Source organism: Canis lupus, chromosome 1 (genome assembly GCF_011100685.1).
Source record: "Canis lupus familiaris isolate Mischka breed German Shepherd chromosome 1, alternate assembly UU_Cfam_GSD_1.0, whole genome shotgun sequence".
NCBI classification, from domain to species: domain Eukaryota; kingdom Metazoa; phylum Chordata; class Mammalia; order Carnivora; family Canidae; genus Canis; species Canis lupus.
The window spans coordinates 13135988-13156780 of NC_049222.1; the positions used below are offsets into that span (position 1 = coordinate 13135988).

Sequence of the window (20793 nt, forward strand, 5' to 3'; positions counted from 1 at the left end):
GCAACATTTGCAAACATTGTATATGCTGCCTCTGATTTGATGCTACCAAATATGAATATTTATGATGGAAATGCAAAAAAGTCAATGCGTTAGACTTGAAAGGATCCACAGACTTTGGAAATCATGCCATTGTTGGCCTGGAGAAAAACAAAAACTCTTGAAATGACACTCAGTTTTCCATCTTTTCCTCCATCTCCAACCATGCAGCAATTGAGTTACACACTCTCCCTTGAATCATGGATCACTTCTACACCTCTTTGCGTTTGCTCATGCTCATCTGTGTAATTCTAGAATGTTCTTCTCCCTTTAACATTGAATGAGATTATACTCATTCTTCAAAGCACAGATCTAATCCACCTGACTTGTGAATTCTCCCCCAACTCCCTGCTCCTGGTTAGAATCAATCGCTGCCTGTTGTGTGGACAGAGCATGAAGTAACTTACAACGCTGCATTCAAGTACCATATCTGCCACTTGCTGGCTGTATGATTTTGGCTAATTTTGGTCCCTCAGTTACTTTATCTATAAAATGGGAATAACAATAAGATATACCTCATGGGATCCTTCTGGGGGCTAGAATTAGTTACAAAAAAAATAGATGAAGGATTTAGAAATAATAACCAAGTCATTTCAAGTGCTCATAAAATCCTAGTCATTATAACATTGCTTTGTTTTAACATGTCATATAAATTATTACAAAATCTGTCTACTCATTAATTTATCAGAATTTTGCCTAGGGAAACCTGGGTGGCTCAGTCTGTTAAGCATCTGACTCTTGATTTTGGCTCAGGTCGTGGTCTCAGGGTGGTGAGATCAAGTACGACATCAAGCTCCACGGTCAGGGAGTCTGCTTGAGGTTCTCTCCTCCTTCTCCCTCTGCTCCTCCCCATGCTGTCTCTCTCTCTCAAACAAACAAACAAATCTTTAAGAAAAAAAGACCTTTGTCTTTTTATTCCCAATTGTCCAGTGTTTATGACAAAATAAGCTTTCCACAAATTTTTGTTGGACTTCACTACAGTGACCCTAAACTTCACTGTATTAAATATGTTAAATTTTATAATGCAGGGAGTCTTTTTATGTGAGTTGTTTCTTTTATCAAGCAAACAGAGATAGATAATTTTACCAAAATCAAAAACTATTTACAACTCAAGAGCCTGGGAAAATGGCCTGAATTCACAAAGTTTTCATTATACAGTAGCTTTGTGAAAGATTAGTAGTGTATCTGCTCAACCAGGGCTTAACACTGGTTCTGAATGATGCACTTACTGGTTTGTATAAACCAATATTGCCCTAGCGCATTTCTCTAGCATTTTCTATAGTCATATTTTATATTAGTCATACTTCACAATATTTTGAAAGAAATGTATATATGTATATATCCAAGAATGATTTGGTTGAAATAATTTATAAATATACACACATGTATTATGAAAGTTTTCTTTTTAATAAAATAAATGAAAGGCCTGATCTGAGAGTCTCTCAGCTAGCAAACTGAGGAGTCAGAAGACATACTATCATCTGTTGGTGGGCAGTTTGTTATTTTGCAATAATAGAGTGAAGATGTGAATGCCTCATTTGAAGATTTTCTAGGTAATTTAGCAGTGGATAATTTAGGTACTGGAAACCTTGGTTATGCGGAAAGTTCTGCTCCATGTCAGGACAGAACACTAAAACAGCCATTTATACATATAATGCATAGACATAAAAACAGCCTTCATCTGTATATAGCAGAATGAATGGCAATGAGGTCTCTATATTTTAATGGAAGGGAAGAGAAGAGAAGGACTCTATCCAGAGTTATATCTCTAGAGAGGAGGAGCAGGAGCAGAGTCCAGAATTTAAAATCAAATAACAGCATCATGAAAAAAAATAGTTTGCATCATAAGCACAACTGCACTGTCCCCTGAGATGCTTCCATGTTAATCCTGGTCCAAAATGTGTTACCAGAGAAGGAATGGCTGAGAACACCAATGGCTTCCTCCCTTCCCCACCCAGTATCTGCGAGTGTACTTCAGAGAAGAGGAGTTTTGTACTTGAACTCATTGTGAAGCCCTCAAATTTATATCTGCTGAGATGATGGCATTTTCTTTTCCATCAGGGAAAGACCCAGTTTAACCGAAATGTGTGTGTCCATATCTGACTAAGGCATAAAATGAGAGGCTTCTCCACTGAGGTCATTAACATGTTGTTTAAACATTCTGGATGCAATCAGAAAAAAAAAAAAAAAAAAAAAAGGATAGTTGCTTAATCTCCCTGGTTTTCCTCTTCAACTATAGGTAGGAAGTCATAAGTCTTTTCCCTCTGAGCCAGTATTTCTACTTTCAAATATGAAAACTCCACTGCTTCCCACCACCTAAAGTGATACTATGAGAACTAAAGAAATCGTATTTGTAGATACTTTTGAGATATAAAGAAACGGAGAAAGCTGTATTGTCCCCATAGCAAGTAGAGACTTCTTCTGTGAGAAAATCCTCAGATGATGGAAGTCCTGGATGGAATCACAGAGATGGAGGTTCTGTGGACTCTGAATCTTTGGAGGACTCAGCTAATCCTGTGTAATATGGAAATTTCTTTTGTGATCCTGTCTTCACACCATTTCTCTGTCCTTGTGCCTCTTTCTAAAGGATAAAAAGAGAGAAAAGAGGAGAAAGTAAGTGACATGAATCCCCTGCAACATCACTAATCCCCAGGGAAGTGTGAACCCTAATAAACAGTGTGAGAGAGTTTGTAAGGCATATGTGTGCGAACAGTGAGGAAGCGGAGTGTCACCTCCTGGGGACATGGAAAATAAAACACAGATAATGGATACAGGTTCAGGATGCGGTGACAGAAATGATCTTAAGAAAGTAGCTCCTCCAGAATTTGTGGGAGTTGTGGGGGTGATTTGGGGTGTCCTAAACATGGATCTGGATCTTCAGTCAACTTGATGGAGATCTCTGACCTGAGAGTCATTGAGTTCTATTGATGGGGAAGTGGGTCTGGATTTCAGGCAGCAATGCTTTCTCAGCAAAGTTGACTAACATGGTCACAATCTGGGAATAGGTTGTCTAAAATTCTAGTCTTCAAGTTGTACAACTGTAGTTCTCACTGAAGAGCAGAGCAAGTGATTCTTGAAAGGTTTGGCTTATATCTATTTTGTCCTCCAGGTTTTTCTACACTTAGATGTTATGATTGAAACTAGAGTTACAAACATCCTTTTTTTATGAAATCCACTTTGAAAACTGTCTATCTCTAAAACTACTACAAAGAAAATTGGCTTTCCCCCATATTCATTCCTTAATGGCCTTAAAACAATTATCTACTGCTATTAAAATGCATGTCAACATCAAAGATTTTATACTTTGGTACATGGTTTCTATTATAAGCTATCACTATAAGCAAAGTATTCACTATCATATGATATTGAACTTCACATTTCTTTTAGCAGCATTAAAAAAATAATGCAATTCATTGAAGAAAATGCCTGGATTTTAGATCGACATGAGGAAATAAGAAAACTTTACATTAAACCCCTTCTTAAAATAAGGCATCATAACTTTCATTGTCTTACTCGGCTTACTATAAGCTACAAATCAGGTACAGAATGGTCTGTAATATTTTATTTTATTTTATTTTTTTATTTTTTTAAGATTTTATTTATTTATCCATGACAGACACAGAGAGATGCAGCGAGAGAGGCAAAGACACAGGGAGAGGGAGAAGCAGGCTCCATGCAGGGAGCCCGACGTGGGACTCGATCCTGGGTCTCCAGGATCATGCTGGGCTGAAGGCGGTGCCAAGCCGCTGAGCCACCCGGGCTGCCCTGGTCTGTAATATTTTAAAATGGACTCTCTAGCTTCAATCATTACATCAAAATAAGCAGTGAAAAGTGCCCAATAACCCCAGTGATGAGGAGTCAGTCTGAAAGGCATATTTTTGGCTTATTTTGACTTCTGGTTCATTTCTGCTAAGTGAAGGCTTTGTTGTCCAGGGTGCCTCACACGTCCTGGAGGATGTACTGCAGCAGGGACGAGTCACCGCCTAGAGGCTCCCAGGAGTAGAGATTTCCCAGCCAAAGGTATAGAAGCCACAGAGTGTGAGTGGGTGCCATTTACAATAAAAGCCATCCTCCAGGGCCTTCTTCAGCAAAAGGCTTTCCTGGGGGCTCTGGCTTCACTCTGAATCACCCTCTCCAACTTCCTCTGGGCCACTCTTTCCACATCAGTAGAAACTATCCTGCTTCTCTCCATGACCCCAGTCCCCACTATGGGACACATGCTGAACTGTTTGTTTTTACAAATTACACTCTGCCTTGATCCTGGGGGTGAATAAAAGATGTTTTAATTAAGATAATTATAAAAATAAATCAGAAGTTAACAATAAGTCAAACAAAGCACAGGAAACAAAACACGATAGAGGCAAAGTATGCTGCTTAGGAGTCCCAGAATGACTCAATTAATAGCGAACTGGAGGCATTCCTTTTCAACTGTATTTACATGCTACCTGACAGTTTTTTTCTTCACTGATGAACAGCTTGTTTGATGTAGACTCCCCATTAGAATTCCTCTGATTCCTTCTTCAAATCGCATTCTTATTTCTTAAGCAGGCCATATTTGTTTAAAAAGTTATTTTCTTTCTTCTCTGAGAAACTATCAACTAATAATGCATCCAAAATGTCTTATAACCTTGATAATAGTAAATTGTTCTCTCTAACCTGAAACAAATATTTAATTTTAGAGATTATGGTTGTACTCCTCTAATTCATCTATTTATAGCTCTCTTTAGCATTTGAAATTGTTGAGCACTCTTCTCACTGAAACTTTCTTCTTGGCCTACATAATTATTTTCTTTTCCTTGTTCTCCTTCTAAGTCTGGCTGCTCTGGTTTAACTGCAGGGAATATGCATGTCAAAGATTCTTGAGGACAAGGCAGCCAGCCAGAGGATGTATGTAGCATACAGATGGACAATAACTGCTTCAGAGAAAGAATGAATGAATGATAGTGTGAATTAATGAATGAATGAACAAATGAATTAGGGCACTCACCTATTCCAGAGCCTGGAAGTATTTACATAAATCCAGGTGATAAAGCACCAAGGAGTTTAAATCTTGATTTATGAGACTTGGACAGACTTGGATTTATTTGGCCTTATCTGTAGTTTATGATTTTGTCATACGTGTAGGTTATTAAGACATTGCCTGGCATTCTGAACTCTCCCTTCTGAACTTTGCTTTTGATGCCGGTGTTGGGACTCTACAAAACCCATTTCTCCTTTGCCTGTGGTCCCCAGTAAGTGGCAAGAAGACAGCCAGAAGGCTGTTGAAGGAAGGGGCACACTCCTTCCAGATTGCTCACTATCTTGCCAGCATCACTGTAGCAAAGATCTTCTGTCCTGGAAGCTCTGTTGGCTTATTTACAGATTTTTTTCCTCCACATTCTCAAATCCCACCTCACACATATCAGCACTGGCCCAGCAGCATTTTCCTCAGAGAGCTGAGTCCCAGCAACACCGTGCCTTCTGTGGCAGAGAACACTTCACCATTCATGAAGCTTCTCTCTTTAGCACATTGCTATGCTCCAATAGACAGAGGTGGGAACATGGGACATCAAGTGATCATCCAAGGAGAGGTGCTCCAAGGTGGAGTAGGTGCATTGTTAGGTGATAGACAATAGACAATTCTGCATTCAGGCCAAGCAGATCCACAAAGCACCAAAAACTTAAACCAAGTGTTCCAAATCCCATGTCCCCCACCTCTTTTAAACTATCGTCACTTCTTTAGCTTTCCTTTATGGCCTAGTAGGTGAAGTGGGAAGAGGGGTAGACTCCTTGCACTGGAGCTTACCAGTAGAAAAAATGTAAAAATAATTTGATCTTATCCATAGATGGGTCAACTCAAACTATTGGTACAGACTGAAAGTGGACAGTTGGGAAAGTACAAGTTGACTCAGGAGAAACCCTGAAAATCACTATCATGGGGAAACTAGCCTGATGGGCACAGCTTTGAGGAATTATTTTAGTCATCAGCTTTGGGTAAGGAAGATATGCTCTGCAGTAAGTATACATACAAATTCCTGGCCAAAATCAAATGTCTTGGAAGGTGAGAGGCTTTAAAGGAGTAGTATCATAGGAGCAAAGTCAAGGACATCTGAGCAAGAGGCCTTTGGATGGACCTATGGGATTGAGCACCAAGTGTGTGGATCTTCATGTCTCCCATCAATGCCGACCACAGCATATGCCACAGACGAACACTGACTATTGAGCACACAAAATTACCCATCCAGGAAGATCAGATAGTTTCTACCTCGCCACACCAGGGCCTGTGCAAGGGCCCAGGGATGAAGTAGTTATGGGGACAGGGATGGAATAAAAACAAAGCTCAATCAAGATGAGCTGTCTCTCTCCAAAGTTTCTGGTGCTGAAGAATATTGTACCTGTCAGCAGCAGAGATAACCTCTTGAGTCCTCAATATGATATCATCTCTGGAGGAGACCAATCAGCTACTTGGTAGCAAGGTGATTGCAACAGCCCCTTTCAGCCTAGAGGGAATGCTGATGCACTCTTACTAGGATTGATACATATTCTGGCTAGGATTTTGCATCCCTGTCTGCCACACCACTGCAACGGCTCGCAAACCACCTGATTTATTTTTACCAGATCCTGCATAATAGATCCAAATACTAAGATAAGAGACCCACTTCATGTCAAAGAAGTGACACTGGACCCGTGAATGACATACAATCCTCTGGTTTTCTTATACGCTGCATCCTGCAGAAACTGTCAGTTGATTTAATAGTGGAATTACCTCTTGTGTCTCAGTTCAGACAACCTTAAGGGTTAGTTTGCTTCCCTTTAAGACACAGAACACATTGAACAAAAGGTTGTTATACTGACTCTGTATCGGTCAAAAAGCAGAATAGAGAGCAAGAAGTGGGGGAGAATTAGGAGTGGGCTCCCCACCAGAAACAGCAAACAAGGATCAGAATAAGCCTAGGATTCCTTTCCAGGCTGAAATGAATGTGCTCTCTCCCCTTTTAAAATCTTATTTCACACAATTATGGGCTGAATGTGTTCTCCCAAAGTTTATGTGTTGAAATCCTTACTCTCAGTGTGATGGAATTAGGTGGAAGGGTGCTTGAGAGGTGAATTGGTCGTGAAGATGGAGTCTTCATGAATGGGATTAGTGCCCTGATAATAGGGACCCCAGAGAGCTCTCTCCTTCCCTCTGCCATATGAGGATATGATAATGATAAGAAAATAGCTGTCCACAATCCAGAAGATGGTCTCCCAAGAATTTGACTGTGCTGGCACCCTGAACTCATACTCCCAGTCTTCAGAACTGCAAAAAATAAGTTTCTGTGGTTTATGAGCCATCCAGCCTGTGGTTTTTCTGGTATAGCTGCCCAAACTAAGACAAATGCTTTAGTATATTTACATGGTTGTGTGTCTATCTCATGAGCACATGTTTGCACGCACACATGTCAAATACAGTGAAGTCCATAGATATGAAGCTCTGTAGATAATGTCTACTGTTCAGGAAACTTTCATTTTGCCTCAGAGTCATTATGACTGTGCTTTGACGTCACAGCCCCATAGCAAATGTGCATTGAACTGAATTTCCCTTTTCTTAAACTGAGCAACCTTTTAATTGAACAGTGGGCTTCCACAGGAGGGGGAAGACAGAGGACAAAGAGAAGGAAGGCTTTTTCCAGCATGTGACACATGGGAACTGAGCTGCTTTGACGTCCCTCTCGAGGGTTCTTGATTTTTCCACTCAGTCCCTTGACAATTCTTTCCAACAAACAGTACGCTTTCCTTAATTGTGCTTCCTCAGCTGTGCTGCTCATCTGTCACCTGTAAAGAAGGGGATCATTTGGCTTACAATAAAGTAGAATAGACACCTTTGAAATGATGTTCAACAATTCATGTGCAATTTAAGCAAAATAACCCCACCCTGAAATGGAAACAATGCCCAAGACATTTGAGCATGAATTTTCTTACAACAAACTTTTTTTTTCTTTGAAAAACATAATTTCACCAAAGAAAAGAAGTCCATACATAAAAGGATGCTCCATATGGTTGTCAGCTCCCTGTGCATCCAAGTTTCAAGCAATCTTAGCCCGTCTTGTTGTTTTGATACCTGAAATTCAAAGGGATTAGTGTATTTACCCAAAAAGGGCAGGGCTCAGTAGATTGATTAAAGCAACGTGACTCTGAGATCTTTTTCCTTTATAGCCTTCTTTCCTGTCTTTCAGAGACTCCTTGTTGATTTTGAATGTGACTTTGGAATGAAACCATGATGCTAGTGATTTGAACATCCCAGTAAATTCTCAGAATTTCCAAATACAGAATCAGACCAGGCATAATGTGACACAAAATATTGCAAAGTTTGAGTTCCTGCTCTCCTTTTTGGCCACCAAAGAAAGGCTGTCGACAATCACTTAAAATATCTAAAGATTATAGGGGCATTTGAAAGATAAGCATAGACACAATCTGTTACCAGTATGAAATAGATCCTCCTTAGCAGACATAATGCTAAATGGAATGGTTTGACAAGCAGAAAGTAGGACACACTGAACAATGAAATCACTTGGTCAGGTAATGTCAGGTGGTGTGTGGGGAAGTTTACATGCTACAGTGAGCAGGTGATGGTGTATCTGACATATTTAAAGTATATATTTAAGATTGAGGAACACTTTGATCATACACTGAAATGTCAGCTGTGTACAGTTCTTCCTAACCTTTTAAAAAATGTAGGTATAGAGGTCTTAAATTCTCCCCAGTGCAATAGAAATAGGAGTTGTAATTTTGCCTTGTCTGGAAATAATAAAAATTTAACACACTAGGGGTTCCTTACTCCAGCCTCTTTTACCTTTAATACAAAAGAAGAACTACTTTGGGTATAAAGTTACAACTTTGGGGAGAGTAATTCAGATTCGTTCTTTCATTAGGTATACATGACACTGAACTATTAAATGCTAAAGAAACGCCCATTCATTCTTAACACACAGCCTCCTTTCTACCAAGGCAATCACGTTGGCAGAATGAAAGCCACATATGCACGGGGTGGGGGGAGGGAGAGAGAGGGAAGGAAGGAAGGAAGGAAGAAGGAGGAGGAAGAGGAAGTAAGGAATGGAAGGAAGGAAGGAAGGAATGAAAAAAATCCAAAGACAAAGAAACTACCTACCTACAATCATACACAGCCCGCACATACCACCTCCCTAACGCAAGACACGCCAGAACACAACCACAAGCCAGACACTAACCAAGCACAGACATGCGCTTCCTTCATTCACTTCGCTTCCTTCTTCACTTGCCTTACCGTCCTGCACGGCACTGTCCCGTCAAATAAATAAAAGGAAATGTGAATATTTGAAAAGCAAATATAATCAGTTTCCATATTGGGCTGACACAAATGTTTCTTAGCTTGCCAAAGAGAGTGCAGGTCATGGTATTAAGATATTAAAATATATTAAAACTTTCTATTAACTCCATATAAGGTCTTCAATGACCCTTTCAAAAATTACCAAAACTAGCTAAAGCTACTGAAAACTAATTAGATCTATATGTTTTTAAGTTCACCTTATTCATAGCCCCATATGTTCTTCTTTGGGCCCCTGTTTGACAAATTCTACTCTTACCCACCCTCTGCCCTACCTGATATCTTCAGCTGGCCTCTTCACTCCCAGGTCCAGTGGGCCCCAGGATACTTGGGCATCAGGCATGCACATACTGACTGAGAGTGAAAAGTCTTGTGGATTGGCTGCCCATCACCACATACCTCTTTCTCCTCTCACCTTTGGGAAAGGATGCTCAGGGAACATCCCTCTGCAGGATCTGAAGGGGGCTGGGCAGCAAGGGGCTGGGGAAGTTCCAGTTGGGTTCCCCCAACACCACTTTCTGCATATTCTGGGGAAAATGCTGGTCTTGACTGCCAGAGGGCCAGCTTCATAGGTTCTTGACATCCTCAGTTTCTTTCTCTTTCTTGCTTCTCCTTTCTGCCTTTTTGTTGCCTCCCTTTTCCCTCCTAAGGGGGCTTCCCCTTTTCTTCTGTGGGTCTGGAGGGAGCAAGGAACTGTCAGCCTCTATCAGCCCTCTGTCATTCTCCCTTAGCTCCCACGGGGTTTAGAAGCTGTCTGGAAAAGATCCACTTTGCCTGAGGCTTCTGGGCATGATATTAGGTCTGAGGGGAATTCAGATGATTACCTTTATCCACCACTGAAACTAAACGTAAAAGAGTCAGAAAGCCACAGCAACACAAGCTGTATGATAAGACTAGAAAACCTGAGCACACGTCACACAAGGGGAGACATACATTAGGTAATAGAAGAAATGTCTGACTGGACCAGCCCTGAGGAAGGTTTTGGGGCCTCCATTATATGGGGACAAAAACAAGAGCAAGTTTAATTTAGGCTGCAATTGGTCTAAATTTAAGTACTTGGAAGCTGGGGACTAGTCTAGATGACTTCTGACATTTTCTCTCCTTGGTATTCTATTTTTAGGAGCAGTCAATCAATCTCTTGCAGAAAAACAAGAAATGTTCATATGTATAGTCCTCCAAGTTCACTTTGAAACTCATCCAGGTTGTCAAAAATACATCACGGGAGTGTGCAGGAAGTAATGTCTTAAAGTGGCAAAATTAAAAGTAAGTTATGTGTTTACAGCAATGATGCACCTATTAATATAAAATTATTATACACCAGCCCTTACACATATCAGAGTTATAATCATGAAAGCATAGACTGTCATCAAAGTAGAAAAAGTTAAATTTTCTGAATGTAGCAAATTAATATAGGTAGGGACTATATATATATATATACACATATATTTATGCATTTCTAATAATTGTCAACAGGACATCACAGTCGATAATAAAAGGTGTAGTTGCTAAATATTCCATATTCCAAATTCATCAAAACAGATTCTGGAAGGTGCAAACTTTTAGCAAAATAAGCACTGCTATCCTGCTGCTACAGCCCCCTGCACTCCCACCTCTGGGATACATGAAAAATAGAAAAATAGAAAAGCATTATAAGGTAATGAAAAAAGACTGTCTTCTAAGCGAATGGAGTTTGTGAAGCACCAGATAAGGATGTTTCCCCTTTTCCATAAGCAGAGAAGATGCCCAAACCATTCCACCAGAGTGATTTTTCTCTTGCCTGAAAATTGTGAGCCAGGGAACCAGTGGAATACATGCCCCAAGCTGGAAGCTGCAGAGAGTAAAGAAATATATTTGAGGAATTTGAGCATTGAAAAAGCAAATGCTAAGAAAGTGCTTGTCTTAGGCTAAGGAAACCTAAATCAGGTGGTCAGCCTTCACTACCTTGACAGTGGCTTCTGAGAGTATTGACGGCATAAGGAGACTCCAGGAATAAGAAGCCCATGAAGACACAGCCCTCATCAGCATTAGAAAAGTAGGCTCCATCATGAGACAGGGTATGACACCCACATCAGCAATGATGTGGGGGTGATCCCTAAAGATAGAGCAATTGCGACAGCCTAGAAGAGAATGCACAGCTCACTCTATGTAGGCACAAATAAATGCCTTTTCTCTTTTCCCTCCTCATCACAACCAGAGGACTAAAAGAAAGCCACATCACAACCTTCAAACAACTTGTAACTGCACCTGCAAGTCTGGCCCTCTGCAGAGATAGGATAAAATCTTGGAGTTTGAAGGTTTTGAATGGATATAACTAGGGAGCCTGGGGGGCTCAGCTAGTTGGGTGTCTGCCTCTCAGGTTTAGCTCAGGTCATGATCTCAGGGTTCTGGGATCCAGCCCCACATCTGGCTCCACACTCCATGGGGAGTCTGCTTGAGATTCTCTCCCTCTCCCTCTGCCCCTGCCCCGGGGCTCTTTCTCTCTCATAAATAAATAAATAAATAAATAAATAAATAAATAAATAAATCCTATTAATGAATAAGATCAATTAATAAATGGTCATAGCCAAGATAGAATACTTTTATGACTAAGGTTACTAAATAATAAAAAAAAACTAGCAGGGATATCTGAGAAATGCACTATTAGAGATAAAAAGGGTTTTCAAGACAGGGGGACCCACATTCAGATAAAAATAAAAATGGCCCATATAGAGAGAGTGTTGTCATATACACTGAGGAATTTACTAATTCTTTGAATACTCCAAATAAATTTACTAGAGGTAAATACATGTAGGTGATAGACCCCAAACTTCACTGTGAACTTAACAAAAATGAACCAAACCAATGCCCTGGGAGTCAGGACCAAAAGTTCTAAGCCAGTACAGTCACTTCCTAACTGACTTAGGACAGTTTGTCATTCTTTCTTGGCCCCCGTTCCATCATTGATAAAATGAGAAGGCTGCTTGAGGGTCTAATCACATGAGGCCCTTGAAGGTTTGGGTCTTCTAGTATCATTGTTATTTGTGTCTGGGCAGATATGATGGGCTGAACTGAGCAACTGTCCAATGATGGACAAAAAAGGAGCATAAAAAGCAACTATTTCTATTATTACTTATTACAGATGGTAAAATAATGCCTCTTCTGGTCCTGACCATAAAATGTGTGCCTAATTTGGTAGGATAGCCCATGGTGTTTACTTTAAGAGGTACTATGGACTGAATATTTGTGTCCCCCCCCCCCCGAAGTTTGTGAGCAGAAGCCCTAACTCCCAGTGGGATGGTATGTGGAGGTGGGACCTTTGGGCACTACTCAGGTCCTGAGGGTGGAGCTTTTGTGAATGGGATCGTTGTCCTTCTAAGAAGAGACACCAAAGAACTGATCTCTCTGTCTTCACTGCATGAGGACATGGAAGACAGTGGCCATATACAAGAAAGGAAGAGAACCATCACCAAGAAACCAAGAAACCGTGCTAGCTCCCTAATATCAGACTTCCCAGCTTCCTGACTATCATATTATTACAATAAAAATAAACTTCTATTGTTTAAGCCATGGCATATACCCTGTGGTATTTTGTTAAAGCAGCCCAAATGATGACTACAAGAGGTCAACAGTTACTCTCTATTTTTGCAAAGCACCAAATTTTGCAAAGCATCAATAACATGTTTTTCTTCCCATTAGCCCACCCACTGAACCCCTACCTAGGAACTCAGGGCTCCAGGTAAATAAGGTCAAAAGGGTTTACTGATGCGAGCAAGTGTTTTTTGTTCACCTCTTCTGAGAACTACGTAAATCTTTCAGTGGCAGGTTTTCTCATGAGCTTCTATCATTTTTTTTTTCTTTCTTTTATCCTCATAATTAGGCAAGCGACTGGCTCCTTAGAACTTCAAAGTGATACAGACCTCTTGCTTCCTCTGAGATGGGTCTCAGGACACCTTGGGTCCTGCAAAGTTGACTGAGCTTTACTTCTGCAGTCTTTGGTCCCTAGCCATTGGAGATCTTTCTCTATCGGCTTCTTTACACATTCTTCTCAGTTTGGTTTATGTTTATTTGAACTTCCCTTGTCTTTGTTTACACATTTGACACATTGCCTTCCTCAAACTTCAAATCATCCAGTGTTTCCTCACTTTTGCAAGCTGCCTCCCTCACGGTTTCCCGCAGACACCGATACTCACTTTCTGGATCTCTTTGGAGCTGAAATTTCGAGTGAATTATGCTTGACATTTAACATATGCACACAGTGAATATTCAGACTTCAAAGAATGCCAAGAAGCAGACTCCTCTGCCTTCTATTGTTTAAACAGGCACAAACTCCACATTTTCTTTGCTTTTTAGTGTCAACTACCTTCCTCCCTGAGTCACGGAATGAGCTCTTCTTTGCTGGGGGCAAAGAAATGCTTACTGGCCCATTGATGTGAATAAATCGGAATTCAATCACAGCATAGTCTTTGTCCTTCAGGAGCCCAGAAGCTAAATTCAGAATATAAAGGCTAGAGGTAATGAGATTGAGCCTCTTCATTCTTTTTTAGGACGAAAGTAAAGTATGAGTTCATAAATACCAGTACCATTTGAGAAGGGGCTGGCCGAATTTAAAGAAAGTCCCTCAGGGAAACCAAAAGGTGCACTTAGCAAGAGAGCAGAGGATGGGGAGGAGAGAAGAGACTGACCATTCCCAGGGAGAGTAGAAAAGAGAGTTTTTATCCTTCCTCATAACCAACAAGTACTGAGTGAAGGAAACCAAGAGTTCAAAGTGAGTGGATGGGCTTCACCAAGAGAGCCTGAAGGAAACTTGAGATGAACTTCCTCTTGACTCTAGGCACCTGACCTCCCTTTCCTGAGAACATTTACTTTAGAAAACTTGTAATTGCCAACATTTCCTCTGTCCCTTTAAAATGTTGATAGATCCTCCCAGGGCCTTTTGCCTGTTTTGCAACCCAGGAATTTCTTTCTGAAGGACCTGGGGGTGATCCCTTTGAAAAGTAATCATTAAGAAAGAGAAGCTTCTGTCTCCCAAGTGTCTCCCAATCTCTGTGGGAGGTGAGAAGCCCAAGGTCAGTAAGTGCCACTGAGCCAATGTGGATGGACTACTCACCTCCCCAGTGTCCTTTAGTACCTTCCCACTAACTCACCGCAGCATTTAACAATCCTCCCATTTGCCCAGTTACAGAGGAGCTGAGTTGAGTTCCACAGCCAGTCTTCACAGGGTGCAGGGGCTGGTACTGAAATGTCTACAGTTCAGATTAATAACTAAGATGCGGGGAGATTGAATAAGGGTTTTGTGATCTCCAGGAAGCAGATGAGAATATAAAATAATTAAAAGCCATAAAAGATATCTGAAAGTGAGCCAGACAGCCTTGGTGTCTCAGAGCTGTTAACGCGATTACTCCTTTAAGCTGATGTGCTCAGAGCCGGTGATTGCCAACTCTGGGCTCAGGCATCGCTGGCGTGTGAGCAGTGCAGTCACTGACATCCAGGAAGTCTAATCAACAGCTAGCAAGGGTCTCGATGACAGATGACGACCTGGAAGAACCAGTTACGTGATTCCTTGTGACTAATAAATGCAGTTGTGAGCAAGGGGCCCTCATACCCCTTCCGTTCTGTACTTCCAGCCCAGGTTCAGAGAGGCCCGTGGAGGCAGCATCATATCTCTCATGAGGTTTTCCCAGGGTAGCCAGCTGAAATGGAGGGCCACCACTTTCTTGTCATCAGGCCACACAGAGGTGTAGCCCAATGGTGTGGGATGAAAACATCAGGAGGAGAGCACAAGGGAGGAGGAAGGGGAAGAGGGGGAAAGCAGGTTCCAGGAAAGGTGGGTCTTTAACCCAAGGGCAAGAAGGATACTTAGTATGCACCAGATCCACCCAAATACTTACAGAGAAGGAAAGTGAGGAAGACAAGGGAGAGAGAAGGAGGAAAGGAGCGAGGGAAAGAAGGACAAAAGGAATCAGAGACTATTCTAATCAGAGAATTCACCACAGCTGGGGATCGCACTCTGTATTTTTTGAAAGGCTTTTGAACAGGTTATGATGCACACACTACAAGTGTGCTGTCAGTTTTTCTGGCATCTATGTCACTTTATTCCAAGAGGTGGGAATGGATGGCTGTGTTTACACGAGTTTCTACTGCAAACGTCATCACCTTTGCTTTCTCTTATCATGTTCAATTCTTTATCTTTAAAGCTTAAAAATTGTTCCTTCTTGATGCTAAAGATATAAGACTGGTCTTTCTGCTGAATTGATTTTGACAGTTCAGCCCAGGGTAAATTCCAAAAGCGTAAACAAGAGCGTATATGGAAATACTCATAACGTCAAGAATATACTAGATAACATTGCCAGTGCAAGCACTGAACATCTGAATAAACATGAGCCTTGACTATCATTCTGAGACCTCTGCAGGAATTACTTAGATTTTGCTACTTGACTGGACACCAGAGCAGTGATACACAATGAGATATGAGTTCACGGGCCTGAAGGCATCCTTCTCTAGTGTGTGGTTCTAGAATTCAGGATGATTTCAAGGCCTGAGAATGGGTTTACATGATACTCATGAAGCAGATCAGGACATTCCCCAGGGAACATCAGTCAGTGTGACATTTCAGAGTCAGTGGACACTTGCATTCTGCACAGAGGTATGCTGGTATGAGCCCAGAATCTGATCAGTCTTGCCACGGATAGCAAAGTGTTGGTTCATGAACCAAAGACACCTAGTTACAACCCTGCTGCTCCAGCAAAGCTGTAGCTTATCCAAAGGATTACAAAGCCATCCGAGCATGTGTTACCCCCTAGAATGGGCCTGACAGCAACATCAAAGGTTAAAACTGATGGGAAGGATGTTGGATTTTAGTGCATTGAGGGAATATTGCTTTAAAAAAAAATGACATCCACAGAGGAGTAGAGATGCTTTTTGGGTAGTGCTCAATCTGGAAGTCATTTCCCTCAGGCAAACCCAGTGGTGACCCATATAATTCTACCCACTCTAACTCTGTACAACAGAGAGAGCACAGGGCAAGGGTGCACAGACAAGAGGACATTAAACGCTGATGGGGGGAGAGGAGGGAAAGCTTCAGCTTTTCAACTTCATGCAACAGTAGTGAAGCCTCCAGACTTGATATGGAGCAATTGCCGATCGTGAAATGGAAACTTTCTCTGCAATTAGCAATAAAGAAATAAGGTCTAGAATGCAAAAGAATGTGGGGACATAGAATGGCACAGATAATCATAGGATTGGTGGATCAAACAGAAACAAAATAAGAAACAAAAGTGGAACTCATGGGAACCAGCACGACATTCCCATATTCTGATTTTTTTGTTGTTATTAAAACATCCAAGTTATGAGAACCCCAAGGATAAATCCAAAAACATGAAAGGCAATAGAGATGAGTAAATGCTAAACAATTCTATTTCTATGAAGTTCGTAAATAAACAAAACTAATTCACAGAGATGGAAGTCAGAAAGTGGTGGATTGGTTTGGGGTGGGAAGGATTGACTGGAGAAGATCATGACAGAGCTTTATGAGGAAATGAATATTCACCACACCTTGACCCAGGTGTGGTTACACTGGTTTATATATGCATTTAAAGGGAAAGAGGGATATCTGACTTTGGAGGACCCCATTGCCCCTATCAGCCTCTGGTCAGAGGAAGCGTAATGGCTAATTTTAGGTGTCAACTTGGCTTTGCCATATTGTCCAGATATGGGATTAGACATTATGGATGTTTCTGTGAAGCTGATTTTGTACGAGATTAATACTTCCACTGGTGAGGCTTCAGGAAAGCAGACAGCCCTCCAGGATGTAAGTGGAGATCATCCAATCAGTTGAAGGCCTGACTAGAACAAAAGACTGACTTTCTGCAAGCAAAAGCAAATTCTGCAGCAGAGGGCCTTCAAACTTGAACTACAACATTGGCTCTTTTCTGGATCTTTAGCCTACCTGCCTACCAGATTTTGCCAATGTCCATAATTACATGAGCCAATTTCTTAAAATAAACACACACACACGAACACACACACACCCTATCGGTTCTGTTTCTCTGGAAACTAGAATAATATGAGGTCTGTTCCTAACCAAAGAGGCATAGATTCTACTCCTACTTCCTGGGAATTAAGCAGAACAAAGCCACCTTGATTGAGCATTTACTGCTATCAGCCCCATTTGGCCCTTATCACATTATAAGCCTCCATAAATATTAAGAAGGCACTCCAACTCAGGCCCTAATTTAGTTTGAAAAATGCACTAGGGGATGAAAAGTGTTCACTAAGCACTGGGATTAGAATGTGAAACAAAATTTATATTTAAGATACGTTTTGAAAAGTTCTTTGGAAAGTATACAGTCAATAGTCTGCTCAGCTGTCTAAACACACGAAACCAAACACACACACAAACAGCGGAAGAGCCACCATTTGTAAAGCTTATTAGTACAAGATCATCTCTCAGTAAGCCTAGCCTCTAGGTAATGGACATAAATCTCGGGAGACAGAAAGACAGGATTCCAGCTTACGAGTTTCACAGGCCTTTATTCTCCATCTGTTGCTTGATAAATGGAATAGGTTTGGCACCACTGCAGTAGGTCTGCCCTGCAGTCAAAGGTAAAGCACACTAATGATGAGCAATAGATAGAGAAAGAGAATGGGGAAGAGGAGAGTTGGTGAGACTTAGCTAAAGAGCTGAAAAATCATCCATCTCTTTTAACTCAGACTCTAAAACTATAGAGAAAACTATTTTGATTTCTCTTGGCTCACAGCTGAGAACTCATGGAAACTTTGTCTTTGTTTCCTCATTTTGAATAATCAAAGAAAGAAAATGAGAATTTTGAACAAGTGTGCTGTGTGTGTGTGTGTGCGTGTGTGTGTGCATGTGCTTGCACAGGGTCGTGCATGTGAGCTGGGGAAATACCTCTGTGCGTGTGGGGCTGGGCCTTCCAGGGACTCTCCTGCCACACTCATTCTCTGCTTCATTCATTCTGAGCTGTTTGTTTTTCAGCCAACCTCCTCAGTGACTACAGTGAAAATAACCCAAAGTGACAGCTCGAGACCGGCAAGAAAACTGGTATATGCCCATAAAAACAATTTATATTTCAGGCAAACCTGTCCCAGGGTACTTTTTGTCAGTTTTCTTTGTTCAAATCCCTGTTATTTCTGCTTGAAACCACTGCTGTCATAACCATATTTTAAAAATGGAAACTAAGAAGATGAAATGGGTTTGGTGGGAATAAGGAAGAAGGGGAAGGATGGCAGGAGTGAAAAAAAACTTGACAAAATATGCCTTGCACTTTTCTTAAGTCTGTCAAAACTTGCCCCTACTGCTGATGTGGACTGTGCTGTGCTGGCAGGTGGCTCCATCAGTCTTAACCTATGGAACTCTCTTAGGTTAGTTATCTGGGTGACCAACATACTGTGAGCTAACAGAGTCTACACTGGGTAGTCAGTGGCTTTAGTCAGGGAAATTTGATCCTCATGCTAGTATCTTCTTAAAGAACCTGCTACCATTTCTGTAGGGCTGTGTATGCCTTAAAAAATATGGTCTTGTATGATGCAGCATCCCCACTGATACACCTGGAGTCAGTGTACTCTTGAGGAAACACACCCAGGGCCACCACTTCCTAATTACTCCGCAGCTTGATGAAGAAGCCAATGAAGAAGAAGAAAGTCATGTTAGATTCACACTGGTGACAGGAAGCCATCCCAAATGGACATTGACATTTCTTCAAAGAAATCAAGAGAAACGATAGGCTCAAAGTCTGATTACAGAAGGCCATCAGTTTCCAGTTAGAATACATGTGTGCTTTCTCCTGTTTTCCTCTGGATCAAAATGTAGGGCAGTCTTGTTTGAATGGGGCTCTTTCACACTCAACTATTTCTCCATGACAAATCTTGCAGACAGCATCTGCAAGGGGAACCAGGGCGGAAGGAGTGTCAGCATCCAACTACATTTAAGACTGCCAGAAAATGGGTTTCCCCAGCAGCAGCGGAGGATTATTCAAATTAGCCATAACTGGTAGAGCTATTCCCATAGATCACTATTCCATTGGCGCAAGTATGCTGTGGATTAAAACATGCCCCCACAGACCTGACTACATACGAGGGAAGACTAATATAAAATTATTAACCTATGTTAACTTATTTGCATTTCCCTTTTGCCCAAAAAATGAAATTAAAAAGTAACTTCACTTTTTTAAACTATTTTACCATTGAAGGAAATCTAAAACTTATTTGAGTAAGCTCGATGTCAAGAGCTGTGTGAAGAAAACTTTATAGATCCACCCCTTGCCTGTAGAAACATGTAATTTCACCTAGACACACTGACTGAATCAAATCTGAACATGACAGTAATAGAAGCTCCAACTTTTAAAGTACAGGTGCCTGGGGCCATTTAGAGAACAGAAAAGAGGCCCTACATACCTCAATAGAAGGCATCAACATATTACACAGTAGGAAAACAGTTGATATCCAAAATGTCAATTCCAACTCCTCAAGAAAATATTAAATTATTATGTTCAGAATAGTTTGTTTAAGAAAGCAGAGAAGTGTATAATTTACCATAAAAAATGCTCATTACTGTAGAAAATGTTCCGCCAAAGACTTTAATTTTTCAATGTAACAACACACATAACAAACATTATCTAGAAAAAATAATTAACATGTACATTTAATTACTGGACTTTGGTGAACCAAGGAGAAGATTATAACCATGAAATATATTCCAAATCCGTTGTGGACACCCTGGAGGCCTCTTGGATACACGATCACCTGATATTAAAGTTTTGATGGCTCCCTGAAGAGGAGGAAAAAGTAAACCGATGAAACAGCGAAGCTTCTGCACACTTGAGAACTAAAGAGAAGGCATTTAATTCTGTGAGTAATTGCAACTGGTAAGATTGGTAGACGGAAACAGATTATCCTATTACAGACAATAGGATAAGTTAATGGTTGAAAATTGGGGATGGCGAGCACTGTGTGTGGGGGTGTCTCCTAGGTTTCTGTGGGGGAACTCTGGAGTGCATTTACTTTTAAGAAAGACTTTGAGGGAGAGCAGATTGGGGTCAGGCTGGGACAAGTAGTGGTGGGAGGACTCATGTTCATTTTCAGATTTGCTCACTTTCTAACGCCCTTCAACACGCAGGGCAAAGGGTAGAATGCAGTGCCAGGAACTCAGATGTAGATCTTGACTGAAGGTACACAGCCTAGTTTATTAACCATGAATCACAACAGAGAGATGAAAGAGGAATAAAGAGATGGATAGACAGATGGATTGAAATACAAAAGGGGGGAACCCTGGGTGGCGCAGCGGTTTGGCGCCTGCCTTTGTCCCAGGGCGCGATCCTGGAGACCCGGGATCGAATCCCACGTTGGGCTCCCGGTGCATGGAGCCTGCTTCTCCCTCTGCCTGTGTCTATGCCTCTCTCTCTCTCTGTGTGACTATCATAAATAAATAAAAATTTAAA

At 41.2% G+C, this 20793-nt stretch overlaps 1 long non-coding RNA gene across 1 annotated transcript in view; it reads left to right on the forward strand.

Annotated features, from left to right (window-relative positions):
- The window catches only part of LOC111093811, a 50053-nt gene extending 39446 nt beyond the window's left edge, over positions 1-10607 (forward strand). The window contains exon 4 of the long non-coding RNA XR_005353021.1: positions 10479-10607. This is a non-coding gene — a long non-coding RNA (uncharacterized LOC111093811). The remainder of the gene's footprint in view (positions 1-10478) is intronic.
- The last annotated feature ends 10186 nt before the right edge of the window (positions 10608-20793 follow it).